The 19,343-nt window shown below is 48.2% G+C and overlaps 1 protein-coding gene across 3 annotated transcripts in view; it reads left to right on the top strand.

Annotated features, from left to right (window-relative positions):
• Window positions 1-738: 738 nt before the first annotated feature.
• Window positions 739-19,343, top strand: part of RUSC2 (RUN and SH3 domain containing 2) — a 53,699-nt gene continuing 35,094 nt past the window's right edge. For 2 of the 3 annotated variants that reach the window (XM_064438472.1, XM_064438474.1), the window contains exons 1-2: window positions 739-1,050; window positions 17,768-17,873. The gene's annotated coding sequence lies outside the window, so the exon portion shown is untranslated. Of the gene's footprint in view, window positions 1,051-15,455; window positions 15,930-17,767; window positions 17,874-19,343 lie in introns of those variants that run through there. The other variant, XM_064438473.1, reaches the window with a different exon arrangement.

The raw sequence follows: 19,343 nt of genomic DNA on the forward strand, positions 1-19,343 counted from the left end.
ACCCAGGTCCTCGAGCAAAAGCAATCCCACGAATGGGTTTGCCTTTGCCTGAGGCAGGAATAACACACACTGTTTTCCCCAACATATTTTTTACATGTACTAGAGGGACTCTTTCCCCTTCCCTAGTACATAAGGGTTCTGATTGAAAAATCACCCAACCAATTTTTTTTGTTCATGGAAGCTGGCTGAGGCCATAGCAAAAGCAACCAGACATTAATGGACGTATGATTTTTGTCTGCCATTCAGCTTGCTGCAGGGGGATTATTAACTGCTTGAGCCTGAGCATGGTGTCGCAGTGAGATTTTTGGGAACACAGGACTCAGAATCCAGTCATAATTTTACCTCTGCCTTGTTCATTGAACCCTTACGAACTCTAACGTTTGTGCCCCTTTCAGAGGGATGGATAAAGAGTTTAAAGCCCCTTTTGTGCTGCCAACTTCCACTCTCCCTGCAGAGAAAAAAAAAAAAAAAAGGCTCCTGGCTGCCTCAAGCTGTTTTTAAACCAGACAAATGCCCCGGGTGCCTGTCTGCCAGAGCCTCCAGCCTGTACACCGAGTCCCTTTTTAGCACGCTTCTCCAAGCAGCTATATCTGGCTCCAGTTCCTTGCTCTGGGAACGTGACCTCATCGTTGTTTTGGTATTTCCAGTGATTCAGCCTAGTCCCAGGCAGGGAGGAGTCATTCCTGGTGCAGGCTGACAGGGTGTTTGTGCGTTGCTGGAATTCCAGAACGGTGCAGCCCCAGCCCTTCCGCTGCCTTGACAGCTCGGGAGGCTGGGCTGGTGCATTGCATTCCTGCCTGGCAGATGGCCTGAATGCAGCTGGAGGGATCGAAGCTCCTGCTTTTGGGGGTAATGAGGATCCCTGTCTTTGCAGCGTACCTACTGTGGTGATGGTGAAGAAAGCTGTGTAGAGTAGCTTGTGTGCCTGGGAAAGCCACAAGGAGTCTCTGCTCTATGGGTGGAAGAAGAGTCTCCCAGAATCCTCGTTACTGTTTACAGACTGCCAGCATCCCATAATGAAGTCAACTTTACAACATCTGCAGCAACTTGGTAAGTGTTTTGATCCTTATTTCACAGGGGGGAAACTGAGGCACTGAACAGGGAGGTGGTCTGCTTGGGATTTTATGCAGCTAGAAAAGTAAAATTCCATGAAGTGGTGCTGACTGTGTCTGTCCTGTCCTGTAATGGCTCGATTCCTCCAGTGAATGATGAACGTGAGCCAGAATGAGGTGGAGCAGTGCTTATAGGGAAGAGCAGCTCCTAAAGTGAGACAAGGCCAGACTGTACAGATTGCTAAACCCCATTTTCTGTGGGTATCACTTTCATCCATCTCTCCAAGTGAGGTCAGAAAGCACAGGGGAGAGCTCGTAGACAGGTTTCTTCAGCCAAGGTCACAGCTCATGCTCCTGGCAGGCTGTGGAGGTTGCAGGGCTGTCACTTGTGCTTTGACAGGATTGCAGCTGCTGCAGATGTGATGAGCCTTACTGCAGCCTTTATCTAAATACTCTCAACTGCCTTGTTTGAGCCTGGGTTGTTGCAAATCATTTTTAAACCTTTTGGGATCATCTGGCGGTTAGCCATTCTCTGGCTGAGACCAGTTTGGCTGCAGAAGCAGCTCAGTTGAAGACGTGGCTTCAGTGTTGTCTTGCTTAACAGTGAACTGGTGTAGTCGCTTCACCCCAGGAGAGACCTGTTCCCAGTTTGTCACTACACAGGAATAAGTCATGAAGGCTTATAATGCTTGGAGAAGCAGCCCCCTGTCTGGAGTACCTCTTGCCCATGTGAATGAATACTTGGTGATGAAGAAATGGCTGTATTTTTTACCAGGCAGACCTGGGGAGCTACACTTGGTACCAGATTCAGTTTTGTTGCATTGGGAAGTTTTCACCTTTTCTTGTGCAAGGGTAGCTTAATACCAGGAGAATTATCTCATCACAAGGTCAGCTGGGCAGTGAAGAACACCTGCACCATGGAGCAGGAAAGCATAAAGCACCTTCCTCACTGCAGGCACTGTCAGCCCAGGCAAAGGATATCAGCATGTGCAGGAACTGGGTGTTTTAACTCCAATAACCTTGCTTTTCCAGTTGGAGGTGTAGTGGCTGTACCTGCAGTTTGCCGGGGAGAGGAGACAACAGATAATACAACCTGGTTGATCTCATTAACAGGGAGCATTTCAGGCTGGCTGAATGCCTGGCTGGCTTCACCCCTCTGGAAGGTATCACCAGGACGTATGCCTATTACTTTGGGGTCCTTGTGCTCTTCTTGAAGCTAGGTTTTTAACAGCACTCACTGATCCAATTGGCCTGAGCCAACTGTTTTCAAACTTTTCCTTTTGAAGCTAGGCAATATTTTTTCATAGGAGGACCCCACTGCATCCCCAGAGCAGAATTCAGTTGCTTCAGTACTATATGAAACCCCTGTTCTTTGTCACCAGTTGCACCCACAGGTCACTGGTGTGAGCTATATGCCTACCTGGCACTGGGCTTACTGAAAATAGGGTATGCCCGCTGTGGTATGCATCCCGAAACAACTCCTTCTCCACCTCTTGCTGAGGTCTTTCAGTGCTCGTTCAATGAGCAGTGGCTGAAACCTGCAAAAGCCCTCTACTGCTGTTTCCAGTTGTGGGCACAATGGAGGCAAAGCTCCCAAGCCCTTTGACACATTGCTTCTTTACTGAGCTAGTCCCTATCCAGCATCTTCCTTATTTGGTGTAATTCCAGTTGCAAGACAGCTTGTGGCAGGGAAAGAAAAGGTGCTAATACTGGCAGGAGGTGCTAAAGGCAGTGAACTGGAGGGAGAGAGTAAGTCACAAAGATGTAGAGCCCCTGAGCATGGGGAGAAGTCTTGGACAATGGGAATGGGCTATTGCACCATGAGCCGGTCACACACACAGACAGAGCAATGCCCTGATCAGCCTTTCTCCCAGGTGTGATGGGCTGCTCCAGCACTGTGCACCAGAGGAGCTGTGGGGCTGGGGCTGTCCCAGGTGGGGCACAGGATGGAAAATTGCATAGCTTTGCATTACTGCTGGCAGGTGCTCTGTATGGAGTTGTAGGAGCTGCTGGGGAGTGTGGCGTATGGGCAGGGGGGGTCCTCCCCTCAGTAGTGGTCACTTCACCCCACAGCTTCCCCTCACAGGCAGCTGCCCTCCCGCCCCCCCACCCAAGCAGGCAGGCCATGGAGTCAGCCCACACAGCCTCATCACACTCTCTTCTTTCTCAGCTTGCTGTAAATGGCTCTCTGTAACACGAGCTGCATTTCTGCCATAGTCTTCTCCATAATGCATCTGTATTTACACTGGGGCTTTCATTAGCAATCTGGCCCTTGCATTGCCAGCAGCCTGCAGCCCTCGCGTTTCTCTCCTGCCCACATGCTCTGTGAGTGAAACCAGCGCCCTGGCACCACTGTACCAGAGGAGAGGCAGGTGACTGGCAGCAGGAGGAATCCCTGAGCTAGCTCCCATCTGGAAGAAGTGCCTTGTCATGTTGCCTCTTGCCCGCTATCCTGCAGCAATGGGGGAGCTGCCTGCAGAGGCTCTGCGCAGCATGGCTTGCTGATCCCTGAGCTGACACGGGGACAAGCTGGTTTTGCTTTGGATTATCACTGGCTCTGCATGCCATATTCTTCCTGCTGCTTTCATGCCGTTGCTTCTGCACCCAGCTTCCAGCTGCAGTGAACTGAGCCCATGATCTGGGGAGACTGTATCTGGCAAGGTAGGAGCTGATCCTTTCCATTTGTTCTGCTAAAAGTAATGTTTCCAGTCCTGCCCCTTACTGGAGAGCATGCTTCAATTACTAGTATGTTCATGGTTTTATTTTGCATTGTTCTGTAGCTCTGATGAACGGTCAGTATGCTGCTCAGGGTGTAGCCTCTATTACACGGAATGAAAATGCTTGTATCCATTTTCTTTTTACCTATACACTGGAAAATCAAACTCTGGCTCCCTTTCTGCCACAGGATGGTGTGCTGGTGCTCCAGAACCTGTCTGTCTTCTCTGTTCTTGTGAAGCATCCTGTGCATGTTCTGCAGGTCATGTCACCTGCTTCTCCAGGAGACATAAAAGTAAAGAGCAGTCTGAATGTGTCTTGGGAGGAAGGGGGAGGGAGAAGAAACTCATGGAAGACAAAAATAAAGAAACTTCAATAAGCACAGAAATGGCTTTAGAGAAGTTATTTTTACCCCAGAAAATTAGGCAGGGGAAGAGCCTCTTTCCCCTGGATAGTCTCAAAAGGATATTTTTTTTCCTTCAGTCCCTTAGGGCAAGCTGTTTTGATATGGAAAGGCCTGAGGTTGCTGTTGTCCCTAGGGCTGAAGGAGAGTCAGTCTTGTTACTGTGATGTGGTGTTTTCAGCAAACCTCACTGGCATTTAATGCTTCACCTTCCCCCACCACTGCACACTTTTACTGGGGCTGTATAAGGAAAAGAGGTGATGACCAAGAAACCCTACCCTTGCTGGATTTCCCTGCAGTAGCTGAGGAGGGCAGTGGCATTTTCTTCTGATCTAGCTGGTGTTTAGACACAACTGTCCCCTTTTTAGTCCACAGCAGCTGGGATGTGCCTGCCCCTCTACACATAGCCATCCATCTTCCCGAAGTTCGTTGTACCTGGGCTTCCCTCCCATGTGGACAAGAGCCTCCTAAACAGGACAGACAAGGATATCAGACCTTCTGCAGGTGATGGTTTACTTCTGAGGACTAGCCCAAACAACAAACCATGTTTTAGGCCCCCCCCCCACTATCCCTAGTTGCTAAGCTGGGAGGAGGGAAGGGCGTCCTGTAGCTTTTCCTCCTTAGCCTATCCTGCTGTGCTGCCAGTGGGTGTATAAATAGTGCCCACAGTATACTATTTTGGTGACAAGCTCTTCCCAGGATTCATCCAAAGAGTTATGTGAACAAGTGTTAAAAATAACACTAAGTCCTGCCCAAATGCTGGCGTCGTTTCAGCCAAAGTGTTGGGAATCTTCCGTAAAGAGCAGCCTTGGACCCTTGGGAGGGGGTCCAGCAGCACTCCCATGTTTTCCTCTTCTTGGTTCCCTGCTGACCACAGAGGACACTGATCCTCAGGCTCAGCAGATGTGCTGGTCACCAAAAGGATGTGAGACCTTCACTTCTAGTTTGGTTATTTGCTACTGAGCTTCCTCTGTGTGTTCTATCACCAGGTCTAATGAGAGGCACACAAAATGCCAGGAGGGGTTAACCTGAGCTTTAATCTAGCCTGCTGCCAGGTCCCTGCCAGTGGCTGCAGCTAGTTCATTCACTAAAAAGTCTTGGGCTGTAGCAATGGCCTAGTTAAGGATTCTGGTCCTGTGTTAGGTTTATCCCAAGGTCTCGTAGCTGGAGATTAGTTTAATTGTGGAAGCCTGTTGAATTAACAGCTATAGCTCTGGACATTCTTGCTATCCATATAAACACAAAAGTTATTCCAAAATTTTGCCTTTTTCATGGTGTGGTCAGTACCTATAACTGAAAACAAGACCACACTGCAGAGATGGCTGGGGAGCCGTGCTCCTTGGGCTACATATCCAGTGCAGGATGCACCATCCCACGGAGGAGCTGGAAGCTGCAGTTTGTTTACCTCAGGCTGCATTTTGCCTATTGTTTGTCAAGTCCTATGCTAGGTACGCAGTTCAGCTTCTCTCTTGCAGCTGCAGCATCAGGTCCTGCTGTGTGCTGGGAAAGAGCCTGCTGGAAAGCAGCAGACCCCACTGAGTCCTTGCCATTGAATGTATGGAGCCTAGAGCTCACAGAAATGCTTCTTGGAGGGTGCATGCTCAAAGAAGCCCCATGTGAAGACAGAGATGCTCCCTCTTGCAGGTAGATGATATGGCTTCACTCTTGCCTGGTCATCTAATATGGGATGAAGGAGAAGTTACCCCCTGTGCGAGCTGAGCGCCCACTGCTGTTACACAGCTTTATACAGGGAGCCTTGGACACAGAAGAAGAGGAAGAGAGCCGAGATGTCTCCTGGCTGCAGACCTGGGGGGCAGTGCTTGGGCTTACCTATTTGCTCTGAGTTGAAAGCAGCAGTGTCATGGACAGGGGAGACTATGCTTCTCTGACAGATGCTTGGGTTCAGGACCACAGAGCTAATCCCCCTCTATAGCGCCTTGGCCTTCGTGTTTGCATCCCAGATATATCTGTGCTTGTTTCTGGCTTTGTAGAGGAAAGGCCAGATGCTTCTGCAATCTCTGAGTGCTTTACTTTCAGAAGGGATGGATTTATTTTAAGCTGATACAGAAAGTTGCTGTGAAAGCAGCAGGTGCGCAAAAATTGCTAAAAAGGTCATAAGCACTGTTTGGTGCTCCATGCTTCACCTCCTCTGATAAGGAATTACTAAGTCTAGCAGATGTTCCCAGGGATGGAGAGTAGGTCCTGTTAGAACATCATGACCAAGAGTTTTCTCCAGCTGTTGCACTGAGAATGAGAGCAGAGCAGCCACTCACCTTCTGGCTTTGACTGTTATATCTCACATATTCAGCCGTTGCTAGCCCTCCTCCCCATCTCACCATTTAGCTGGTCTCTTTTCCTTGCTGTTTGTTGAGAGGCACACACTGAGTTTGTGCATGGGATAGAGTGGCTTAAGTGTGTATTGAAAGAACAGGCTTCAGAATTGTCCAGAGATGGAAATACATCATGGAGATGAAAGGCATGTTTCTGTTTTTCCAGGAGCACACTCTGGGCAATCAGCCCTTCATCAGAGGCTTCCTTCTCCTCCATTCCTTGGCTCCTTCCTGCTCCTCTCCCATGTCCAGCCGACAAAGGAGCTCTCTGACTCACCCTTGTTACTGCTTATTATTAGGCCAGAGCCAAGGATCTGTGTATCATAGCACATTACAGAGCTCCTGAGGGCTCTTTCATGGCTCTTACCACCCTGGCATGCTCTTGTTCCCCTCAGTGGAATGTGTCTGGGGTGCATGGGGACACATGACCTTGTTTGTCGTCTTTAGGCACTGCTTTGCTGGATGTTTCTCAATAGTCTTCTGTGTGGTGCCAGAGCCCCACATCACGGTTTCCAGCAGTTCCTGCAGTGCTGAGTTGTCTCTACAGGGAACCCTGTGTGCCCCAGCTCTTTCACCTGCTTCACATGAATTTGAGCCCTGTTTCAGTCTGTCTGACACAATCTAAGCTTGGTGTGTTTCTCAGGCATCTCCTGTGACCTGCTTTGACTTTGTGGCCTGCCTCATCACTGGTGCCCAGGCTTTCCCTCTGCCAGCTTTTGTTTTCTATTTTAATGAACATGGCAGGATTTCCTCCCATGCATCCCCTTTATCCCTATAGCATTTCCTTTGCTGTGGGTCTTTCTCCAACCTGAGCAGAACTGTAGCACACAGTGGACAGGTACGTACTTCCCAGTTCTGGCTCTGTGCCTGCCTGCATACAGGATGGCTGCCCGTTGGTTGAACATGTCTTTTGGAGGAGGGGGGCCTTCCACAAGTGGCCACGCAGCATCTAGGTGCTGCAGATTAGACTCTTTGTGCTGATTAAGCGTATGCTGATAAGCACATACAGCCAAAAGGTTGTTTAATCATGGGCTGACCTGACATGAGACCTCGAGTACAGCTGACTGATGATCCAGGACAGCCTGCTGTATTAGATGGGAAGAGGTAACCAAAGGGAAAGTCAGGAGGGTTCTCAGATGTGGTTAAGGATCATCTTCAACAAGACTGAATTAGTGAGAAAAGGTCTCTTCACTCTGGTGGATGAAAAAAGGATGAAACTATTGGCTGAAAGCTGCTGCTAAGTATATTCCTTGGGGGGGGGGAGGGGGGGCGCAGGGGGGAGAGCCAAACCAAAACTGGAATATGTTTTTAACAACCAGGTGAATTATCTACTGGATCAGCTGGCACAAGATGCTTTTCCACTCTCAGGCTGTACCTGTAGGTTTGCTGTGTCTTTCCAGGAGTGCAGGACCGTGTTTCTGTTTCTCTAGGTATTCTCCCTCACAGAATAAACTGCTCTCAGCTTCTATTCCTGTATTAGAGGCTTCCTAACTCTCTAAGTCAAGCAGAAATCATACGAGAATAAGAACTCCAGAAGCCATATAATTATATCTCCCTGACCCAGGCATAGCGGACTCATGCTATGCCATTCCTTGTATTTCTTCATCCCAGCTCTCTAGAAGCTCCCAGTAATTGGGACATTACCTGCTGCATCCTGCATCTTAGCAATCCATTTGCTTTATCAGTATCTCCTGATGCCATGGCACACTGGGCTGGCCCAGACCCTAGGACGGGCACTTTTTCCACAGCAAAGCCAGAAAAATAAATTGTTTCCAATTTCTGACACTAAGGGCCTGTGAAAATTGGTAGGAATGCATGCCTCTAAATAAGTAAAGCAAAGAGCTTCTAAGACAGACAAGACCATGCAAAATATATTAGAAAACCAGTCTTACCTCCTGACTGCTGTGCTTTATTTGTGGAATAATAAACAGCTAGTTTTATCTGTTATACCTGATGTCTAGCCTAAACTTCCCTGGCTGCCCCTCAGGGACGCTATTCCTGTTGTTGAGGATATGGAGAAGAGCTTATTCACTTGCTCTTGGTAGCAGCCTTTTATACATTTCAGAACTGCTTTCATGTACCCCCTAGTTTTCTACAGACAACTAACCTGCTTGCTTTGCAATTTACTCCTTTCTGTTTTCCCTCCCTCTCTTTGAACTCTCACCAGCTTGTCCTTACAGGACATGTCTATGAGGCATGTGCCAGTGCTGGGTAGAGAGGAACGATTACTCCACGTCTTGCATGCGGCATGCCTATTCATACCAGCCTTCATACTGTTTGTCTGCTTCAAAGCAAAATGCCACTATTACTTAAGTTCAGCCTGTGATCTACAGTAACCACAGATCCCTTCTGAATGAGCAGGCCACGCGTGATGATTATGGGTGGGGATGTGGAAGCTGTGCTGTGTGAGGTGTCATGGTAATGATTATAATTTATGTCAGTTTGCTGTTTATGTATTGACCTCATCCCTTCAGCTAACAGTATTGGTACTGAAGATGATATAGGTGAAGACTAAAAAACAACCACTCTTTGTGAGAGCCAGCAGGTTAAATGCACAAGTGGTAGATGGGATCTCCATGACTTAGTTACAAGCCTCCACTACAGAATTTTTAGCAGAATTTTTCAATGGTTCTCCCTTAACTGTCCTGTTTCCTCTCCTCTATGCAGCTTTTCTAGGTGCCTACTGGGTTGTGGGTGCTCAGGAGCACAGGCAGTCTCTTGGGTGGTGCTGGAGTCCTATGCCTGCCAATCCTGTGCTGTAGCATTGCTGCTAGTGGGTGGTGTTTGCGTGTACCTTCACATGCTGGTTTTGGCTGGGATAGAGTTAATTTTCTTCATAGTAGCTGGTATGGGGCTGTGTTTTGAATTTGTGCTGGAAACAGTGTTGGTAACACAGGGATGTTTTAGCTGTCGCTGAGCAGGGCTTACACAGAGTCAAGGCCTTTTCTGCCTCTCACCCCGCCCCACCAGTGAGTGACTGGGGGTGCACAAGGAGCTGGGAGGAGAGGGGACACGGCTGGGACAGCTGACCCCAAATGACCGAAGGCATATCCCATACCATATGATGTCATGCTCAGCATATAGAGCCGGGGGAAGGAGAAGGAAGGGGGGGACATGTTCAGAGCAAAGGCGTTTGTCTTCCCAAGTAACCATTATGTGTGATGGAGCCCTGCTCTCCTGGAGATGGCTGAACATCTGCCTGCCCATAGGTAGCAGTGAATGAATTCCTTGTTTTGCTTTGCTTGTGCACACAGTCTTTGCTTTACCTGTTAAACTGTCTTTATCTCAACCCATAGGTTTTCTCACTTTTACCCTTCTGATTTCCTTCTCCATCCCACCAGGGAGGAGTGAGCAAACAGCTGCGTGGTGCTGAGTTGCCAGCTGGGCTTAAACCACAACACATCAATAACCTCTTTTAATTAGAGAGTGCTTTGCAGAAGCACAAGATATCTAGACTTCGCTTTATTTGCCTCTAAAATGTAGCCAGCTAGAGCAGGTAACACTGCAGACCAGCACTATGTGTCCAGTTTGGGTGGTAAAAGGAGAAACTTAGGGAAAAAACCCAAAAACAAAGAGTATACACAACCATAACTAATATCACATGTCTCTAATAAATCATCTGGTGGTTATGTGCTCCCTGGGTTTCCTTGCAAAGGTGGGAGTGTTTGAGAATAGGCTTGTGTGCTGGGGACTCACTTTGTGGTGAGCTGACAGATCTCTACTTGATTTTTGCTGTTGCCCTGAGCAGTGATGGCAAGAAGGACTTTGGCATGCGCAGAGGGAGGTTAGTGTGGGTTTTCTACATGAAATCCAGAGCAATCTTCATACTTGCTGTTGCCTTGGAAAACCGGAATATTTATGACTCGGTACTAAAGCAGGAGGGCATGAGGGTTTTCCATTCTTGGATGTGGCCTCTTGTGTGCCCAGTAGTAATGTTTTTCTTCTCCTGTGCTTGTCCCTTCCCTGCTGCATCACTTCCATTGCAGTCTCTGTGAGCAGAGGCTTGCTTGCAGTGCAGTCACCCTCACTTTGAGTCAGACAGGCGATGCCCCTGGAGTGGGAAGAGAATGTCACTTTGGTTTACATCATGGGAACCATAAGCAGTCACCTTCCTCGAGCAGTGCTGGCTGTGTACACAGCAATCTGTGGTTGTACTTAGTATGTAGACAGTGAACCATTTCGGGGCTGTGGATTCAGTTCAGCCCTGCAGCTTTTCAGATGCTTAGTTGGAAATACATATTTTTTATTTGAGGACAGAATACAAAACAGTGAATACAGAACTGTGGCTGCCAAATTCACCAGCTCCAATATAGTACGTAATGTGGCAACCTAAGGCTTTTCTCATGGCAGTGGGGAACTAGTAAGTTATGGTGAAAGTAATAGTTCAGGTAAATTGTGCTGTAGGGGAAACATTGATCTCATTTCGAAAACTAATTTTAATAGGAGTGAAGCCAATAAGACCTTAATATCCATCGTTACCATGGGCTGCTCAGAACAATTGATTACCAGATTAGAAGGTATATCTTTTTTGTTGTTGTAATAATACTCTTTCTGCTCCTTTTGCCAAGGTTTTAATTGGTGGAAGAGTTTATATTCCCACTCAGTGTATCATCAATGTTAGAGTGAGTGCTTGAAGTTGATGTTTCAGATACCGAAATCTCAGTTATGGATCAGTTATGTCCAGGCTTTGCTTTAATTCAAGGTTTTCTGTACAGCTTTATGAGCTTTGTTTATCAGATTGAAGCTGAGACTTCAAGCATGATTCAGGAGCTGCTCTGTTGTTTCTGTCCTGGTTTCCCTCTGCCTAAAAGCGTTCAGCCATCTCATTGTGCTCTTGCTTGGGCAGTACTAAGTACTAGGGCTAAAAGATGGGCACTAGGGTTATAAGATCAGTTCTCCCTTTCCTGCTTCCTTTTGAGAGATTCACATCTCCTTGTTGCCTCAGTCTCCTGTGTGTAAAATGTTGATAGCAGTACTTTCCTCTTTCCTAGAAAATCAGTACAAACATACTGGAATCCTGGGCTGGAAGGGACTGGAGACATACAGCTGGTTGTGGGCTGGGTTTGGTTTTCCAACTCAATATTTTAGAGGTATGTGGAACTCAGCCCAGCCCTGTGGGGACCCTTGCCAACACTAGTCCTATCTGGTAGTTGTGACTTTTTATGGGGCTTCTGAAAGCCTCTGTTCCTGGGCAGTGAGACATCAGCCACTAGAAATGAGAAGGGTTCAACCTTGGTACACGAAGGTGGAAATCAAGATAGTGATTGGGATGAAGGTACCACCTTGTCCACCATGATTTTTCCAAAAGTGGTTGCAGATGGTTGCAGCTACAGCAACCAGGTATCATATCCTAGTAATTTTTTTCCAGGGGATTTGCTAAGTCTATTATATTTTATGTGTTTAGTAAGCTGAAATGGATCTCTCAAGTGCTTGTTCTGCCTCCCATTGAACCCATGTGGACTTCTTCCATCTATAATACCCTTTGAGAACTAAGAAGCAGTAAACAGACTAGAGGAAGATAACAGTAGTGTTGAAAGAGGAACTACTGGTCTGAAGGGAAGTTGTTAGTAGAGAGTAGCCTTGAAATGGAAGCTATTCAATACATCAAATAATGCACTGAGCATTAAAAAGTAAGATTTTTTCTAGTGTTGTTTCCTAAAGACACAAAGCTAGGAAGCATCATCAGAGAGAGTTCAGGGTTATTCAGCAGGAAGGGTTTGGATATCCCTAAGGAATAATACAAATGGGAGCTGGATAGTTCAAAATTGCATAGTTGTGTGCATGAGAAATGAGCAAAAAGTTCCGCTCCAGCTGGGAGCGTAGTGGGGAAAGTGAGAAAGATGGGGGAAAACCCAGGGTCTATCAATGACGAGCAGGTTAACTGTGTCTAGTATGATGCAGCCATGGAAAAGATAAATGTCATCCAACATGACACATTGGACAAAATATCTGTAGCAGTGACAGGGTAATTTTAGCGTATTATGGCATGGTGAGACCTTGCTTGGAAGACTGTGTACATTTCCAGTCGCTCTCTGAAGGCTGTGTGGAAACTGGGTCAGGTCCAGAGAAGGAATACGGGTATGATCAAAGAAATTGAGAGCCTACCTAATGAAAAGTGATTAAAGAACTCAGATGATATAACTTTAAACAGACTGGATAAACACTGACGTTAAAGCTCATTTTTGGAACATGAGTGAATAGGGGTGAGCTCTGCATGGATAAAGATAAGCTGTAAATTTAGAGAATGCTCTTAAACATCAGAGGAATGAATTTGGGGTATTAGTTCTGTTAGAAGGCAGTTAGCAAGCAACAAGGAATGTCCAGTTTTGGGGAAAAAACAGTAACAACTTTCTCTTTTCAAGTCATTTTCTTATTTGGAGGTACTGTTGTTCTGGGCAGTGGGCAGGGATCACTGGGAAAGGATCATCATGGGGGGGCTGGTGGATCCTGCTGTTGCAAACATATCTTCAACCAGCATAATCCCACAGACTCCTCTGCCTGTGTCCTCAGATCCTCTTGGAAGGCAGGCTCAGTGGGATCAGTTAGTGATCCCCTGGGGAGACGTGGGGACTGAGTGCAGGCATTGCCACTATGCTAACACGTGCTTTTATCCATCTGCTTGGATTTTTGACCCCTGATTCAAAAGTTTCCATATTTGCTGCCACCAAATAGAAAAGTTGTCGAGCACATGTTGGTAATGATCAGCCTATATCGATCTCTGTGTGAGAGAGATGTTGTTTGACCTTGAAGGGCAGGGCTTGCAGGAGTGGGCAACTATTTTGGTTTTCCTTTCTGAGGATTTTTATGAATTTTTCAGCATCTCCTGCTTTCCTGTTGGCTTCTGTGTTCTGGTTCCCCCTTGCCTCAGTTGAGCAGGACCACATTCTTAGTTCAGTTCTGACCAACAACCCTCTCTCTGGCATTGCTGAAACAGCCTCAGTGGTGATGGCTTAGGTTGCCATGTCCTGGGGACTCGGATTTCTGCTGCAAGCAATGAGTTAGCAAGGTGGGAAGGTACTGAGCTGCTCCCACCTTGCTCATGAGTGGTCCAGCACGTGGGAAAAAGGGAAGATGTCCCTCCCTCCTGTGGCCATGTGCAGATGGAGTCATGATGAGACAGAATCTGTAGCTTAGGCACGTTTATGCTGTTGCACTTGGCACCAGCAAGGCACAGATTGTCCACTGTGGCAATGAGCTTGCTGTTGCTCATACCACTTTCTGTTTGCTTGAGAGTTATAGACATACTGCAGGTAGTGAGGGCTAGGTGAAAATGGAACAGGCTGCCCAGGGAGCTTGTGGAGCCCCCTTCTCTGGAGACATTCAAAACCTCCCTGGACATGGTCCTGTGCCCCTGCTCTGGGTGTGCCTGCTCAAGCAGGGGGGTTGGACGAGATGGTCTCCAGAGGTCCCTTCCAACCCCTACCATTGTGTGATTCTGTGATCCTTTCGGAGGAGGTGGCAGGCAGCTCCCTGTGCTGGGTTGTAGCTGTGAGCTGTGGTGAAGAGGCAGCAGCACTGGGATTGTCTGGCTGTTGCAAGGGTGGTCAGATTGTGCACCACGCCTGGTGGTTAGGGGTGATTAAGGACCTGTTCCTGCCCAGTGATTCATGTCATAGCTACAGCCCAGGCAGCCAGCTGGGATCTGGGGCTGTGCTGTTTCCAGTTCACAGATCGCTGGAGCAGATTTGAAGCAAATAGGTGGGAGGCTTCGGCTGCTGATGGACGATTTTGCTGTACAATTGCAGTAAAACGGGGGACGTGCTGAGTTTAGCAGCCAATTCCTGCATGGTATGTGGAGGAAGGAGCCTGAGGCCAACAGAAAAATGTTTGGCTTTTTTCTGCATAGATGACCTATTTGTGACCTGGTTGTTGTCAGCAAGGTACATTCATAGCTCATGTCTGGTGTCAGTGCAACACACGGGGCTCCCCTGAGGCAGCGAGCTCTGCTGCAGCCCGGCACTGGGAATGGGATGCGCCTCCTTACTGGAAGTCACGGGTGGGAGAACGTGTTGTGCATTGAGTTCTCACACCCTTGGAGCAAGGGGGAAGGGGGCGAGATGGCAAAAACCCTGCCTGACACCTGGGATGCCTGTGAGTAATGAGACTGAGGTTCCTTGATAAGCAATTTTCTCCTGCCAAGCTGTATCCCACAGCGCTGCGGTATGTGGGAAGCACCTATCCCTACCTCCTCAGGTCAAGCAGGATGGGTACCCTAGTTACTGTAGAGGCAGGCATGTTCTGGCACATCCATCTCCCTCACCTTGCTTCTCCAAGAAGCGCAGTCACCAGCCTGCATTATCCCTGCACCCTTCCTTGCATGAGACTGTAGAGTCAGCCATGCTCCCATTCTCACACCGACTCATCTCTGTGATCAAAGAGAAGTCATCTCCTAACAGACAGTCCCCAAGAAAGTGCTTTCTTCTTCCTCATTAGTGCCTGGAATCTCTTACAGGCACCCTTACATCCCTTACCTATGAAGCTTTGGGACAGCCCATCAGTTTTTACCACTGTTGCTGAGAGGGGCAGATTCTGGGAGGGAGATGCAGCAAAGGGGTGCTTGCTGCAGAGGTGCAAGGCCACATGAGCGTGGGGTGGGGAGAATGTGCTGAACGTGTTTTGGTGGGGAGGGTACAAATGTTGGGAACAGATCTGTAAATAGGATTGTTGCTCAGGGAGCCTCTTTGCTGCATTGCTCTGTCTGATTTTTAACAAAACAGCCCCAACTCCATCTGCTCTGGTGTGTGTGTCTGCTACACAAGGCAGGCATTGCTGTCAGTGAATTGGTTAACGCCAGCGTCCTGTGGCAGGGGCAGAGATGGAGGGGAGGCAAGCACTCAGCCTGCCAGCATTTATACCTCCTGGCGTCAGCATTGGCAATGCTTGCAGAGGAGCGGGGAGGGCACCAAAATAGTTTCCATTCTCCTCTCTGCTGTGGGAACGAGTCTCCTGGGTAACAAACGCTCCTTGTTCTGCATAGAGCTCCACAGCTGAGACTCTGTGTCTCCTTCCTCGCTGCTGCTCCCCAACTGTCCCAGCTGACTGGGCCAGAGAGATCTGCTTCAGCCTGCCTTAATTAATGCTGACAATACAATGGGACTGGTCGTATGGGGGTCTGGGGGCTGCACGCTAATGGGAATACAGTAGTCTCATTTACTGCAGCTTGGGTGGAGCAGAGCCTGCCAGGAATAGCATTCTGCTTGTTGTGATGGCCAGGCATGGAGGTACATCCCTCAGTCCTGTGTCCTTCCTGGGGCTTGTTCCTGCTATGTGAACAGGACAAGGCGGTGGATGGAGCATCCAAGGGAAAACAAGCAGTGGGCTGGGGAGTGCGAAGCATCAGAGATGGGCCAGATGTGTCAGCCTCTCAGGAAGGACCTGCGGAGCCTAAGCTTTGGGACAGGCTGAGGGATCATTCCCAGTGTTTCAGAGGTGAGTAGCAGAGCTGCATCTGCGATGCTGGCTCCAATGCACTGCAAAAAGGCTGCACAGCCCACAGCCAGCCCAAGGCCTTTTCTCTGTTCTCGCTGGAAGGGTCTCTCTGCATCGGGAGCAGTCCTGGACTCCTGCCTCTGGAGTCCTTTATGGGAGCCACCCACCAGCCACTGGGTCAGAAATCTCATTTGAATGTTACTTGAAGAGATATTTTAAAGGTTTCTAGTGGTCCAGGATCTGAGACAATTGGCAGCAACTTCCAGTAATGAGTCTAACATTCTTTTGGCATAGCTTTTTATGTTGGCCTTTCCAAAGGCAGAAGCTTCTGCAAAGTGTTGTACTGTCCAGGCTGTTGTATTTATTTGGTTGCTGCTTTGGGTGCATCATGGAATAAAGCAGGAAGACTCAGGCATGAGATGGTTCTTAATTTCTTTGAACTGTATGTCTGTGTGAGATTTTTACCTTTTCTCTGACTTACCTGCTCCCCATGGAGCCTCAGTTTAGGAGATTGGGTTTGGTTCAAGCTCATAGGATTTGCTTTTTCCAGTGTGGACACTACACTTTCTGAACTCTGCTTAGCTCAGCACAGGGAGGTGGCTGTAGGAGCAGGGTTAGCTGGCAAAGTGCAATACGTGAGCAGTTTCTCCAGGATGGTTGTCTCAGGGCAGCTGCTCCAGCACTAGAAACATCTTCCCTGGCATAGCCTGGAGCACAGCTGAGTTTCTCGGGTGTGTGGGCATGCCCAGAATGTGGCTGAAAACCAGAAGTAGCCACATGGCAAAGCTACCTGTGCCCTGTCAGGAACTGCACTGACTTGCCTATGGAGCAGGTTGCAGCTGCCTGTGGTGAAAGGAGGTGATGGAAGAATCCTTTCACATGGTCCCAGGATGGAAAGAGAGTCCGGGCTTTGGCAGGTGGTGATCCCTTGTTTCAGGAAGGAAGATCTGCCATGGATTGCTTTGCAGATATGTTGGGATTTAGCCCAGGTTACAGGCAGTGCTTTAATCACAAGCTATTCACAAGCTAATTACAAGCAACTAGTTAATAGTTGCTGTGATCTTTACTTTATATCTGATTTTCTGGAGATTCCCTGTGACAGCAGGGACTTCAGCCATCCTGGCCCTGCCAGGTGTGGTTGGTACCAGGGAAAGTGCTGGTGGTTGCACCTCGCTCCAGGGTTGGCTGCATTTCAGGGATGCTGTGTAGATGCTGTTGGTGAAGCTGTTTAGGACAAGGCACTTCAGAAACGTAAAAGAAGCTTCAAGAAGCTTCTTGTAGTCTTCCTGATCTCTCAGTAATAAGTCCTCCCATCCTCCTCCTCCTGTGCGTTGCTTTGCAGACTAGCATTTTATTTCCAAGGGCTCTGGCTGCCGTTATCAACACAGCACTGCAGTTCCTTTTGCTTTCATTTGCAAAGCTATAGAAAAGAGCAGGCATCTTGCAACTACACAGCATTTGAAGCCCAAGCTCATCACAGAATAAGATGCTGCAGCTCTATTTTATGGCATAAGCTTTAGTCTTTTTATTTCTTCTTGTGCTACCTTCCCAATTTCCCAGTTCCTGTAAGAATCAATCCTCCATTTTCCAGCTCCGTTTACCTCCCCTCCTCTCCTTCTCCGCTCCCTCCCATCCCCTGCCCTGCCCGAGGTTCCACAGGGAGGGATTGCAAGCCGGAGCGGCAGTGCCGTGGGCACGCTTGCTCCTTCGCACGCAGCAACGTCACAGCAGCAGCAGCAGCAGCATCGGAGATGTGATTGCGCAGACCCTCTGCATTGCCAGGGATGCAGCTGTGAAAAAAATAATTTTTTTTAAAATTTACTCTGTGTTTCCCACAGCATCCTGGTGAGCGAGCACGGAGCCAGCTAGAATCCGAGTGCTCAGCGGTGCCGGAGCAGAGCGTGTTCAGTGAGAGGAGACAGGGAACAGAGGATCTGTGGAAAGGTGAGACGGAGGAATGATCGGGTGGGCATTAGCTGTACTGACGATTTTCAGGCCACTCATTGTCCTGCAAAGTGACTGTTTTGTCTGTGTAGAGATTGCCAGCTACCCAATGAAGCTTAAAAGATTTTAGGATTGCTTTGTCTTTTCAGAGGCTGCATTGCTTTGGAGCTGCTGTGATTATAATGGATGTAAGCGAGGAGGCTGGTGTGGCTGAGCAGAATGCGTGTTTGTCTATTGTAGCTGTGAAATAGCAGTTGTTGTCTCCGGGGCTGGCTGTGCAGAGGCGAGCTGTGCTTAGCCCCAACAATGCTGTCGCACAGCTCTCCATTGTGCCTGCCATGACAGCCAAACCCACACCGATTGTTTTGGTCCCGCCAGCTACCATGCTTTCTGTGCATCCCTGGCAGTGATGCTGCTGTGCAGCTCAAAAGCCGTTTTGACAGACAGCGCTCCCATGAAAAGCCAGAAACAAAGGACGCAGACAGAGGAAAGGCTGCTGTCAGTGCGGCTTTTGGCTTTTCTTCTTTTTTTTTTTTTTCCCCCTAAATACTGGTAAATTAATTGCTCAGAAGGCATTAGGATAAAATATTGTGGCAGGTAAAACCCTGCTTTTCTGCTAAGAGATACATGAGCTCTGTGCAGGCGGGATCCTTTGTGTTGCCCAGGGTGTGTCTGTGCTGGCTGTGTAAATGGATGCTTTCTCCCTGCCTCTTTTCACAGATCGGATGAGAAAGGTTATCTAGGTGGGAGGAATTACAATTTTTAATTACTGAAATGAGGGGTCCAGGCTGGGTGCCATTTACTAGAGCTTAATTACATGGTCTTGTTATAGCCAAATCCCTCTTTTTCCTCCCCACCTTCCTTCTTCCCTCCCCCACCCTCTGCACAAATCCGTCCGTCAAATTGCCTCTGCAAACGCAAAGGGAGAAGGGTTTGAACAAAGAGAAGGGTATATGTGGGATGGGAGTATACATGCTGGAGAGGCGATGTTCAGGATGACAGTCAGTGAGAACAATAAAGCAAAGGTATAAAAGAATGAGATTTAAGTGTGTGTGGTACAGTGATGTGGCTGTAGGGGAATATACACATAGGAATGTAGTAACAAAAGGGGATAAGTAAATAGCAGGTGCATTGGGCTTATGGAAGATGCTGAGCATGTGGGGTTGCAATTGCAGGTGTTTTGAGGCAATGTGGTGTTAGTGGGAGTTAACATTAGCATTGCCTGTTGAGGAATAGACCATACAGGGACTGGATTGATGGGTGTTGTAAAGGTGTGTGGAGTTTGGGGGAAGCAGAGATCTGCTTTTTTACCTGTAGACACCTACAGCCTTGTGAACTGGTATTGTTAAAGAATGAGCTTGGCAGGTCTAACCTATTCACAAAAGCTTTCTGCAGTTTTCCAGTGACCCAAGAATAACTCATATAAAGGATCTTTAGGCCTGTCAGGAGCAACAGGATGGCAGGAAAAAT

Source organism: Phalacrocorax carbo, chromosome Z (genome assembly GCF_963921805.1).
Source record: "Phalacrocorax carbo chromosome Z, bPhaCar2.1, whole genome shotgun sequence".
Taxonomy (NCBI): Eukaryota; Metazoa; Chordata; class Aves; order Suliformes; family Phalacrocoracidae; genus Phalacrocorax; species Phalacrocorax carbo.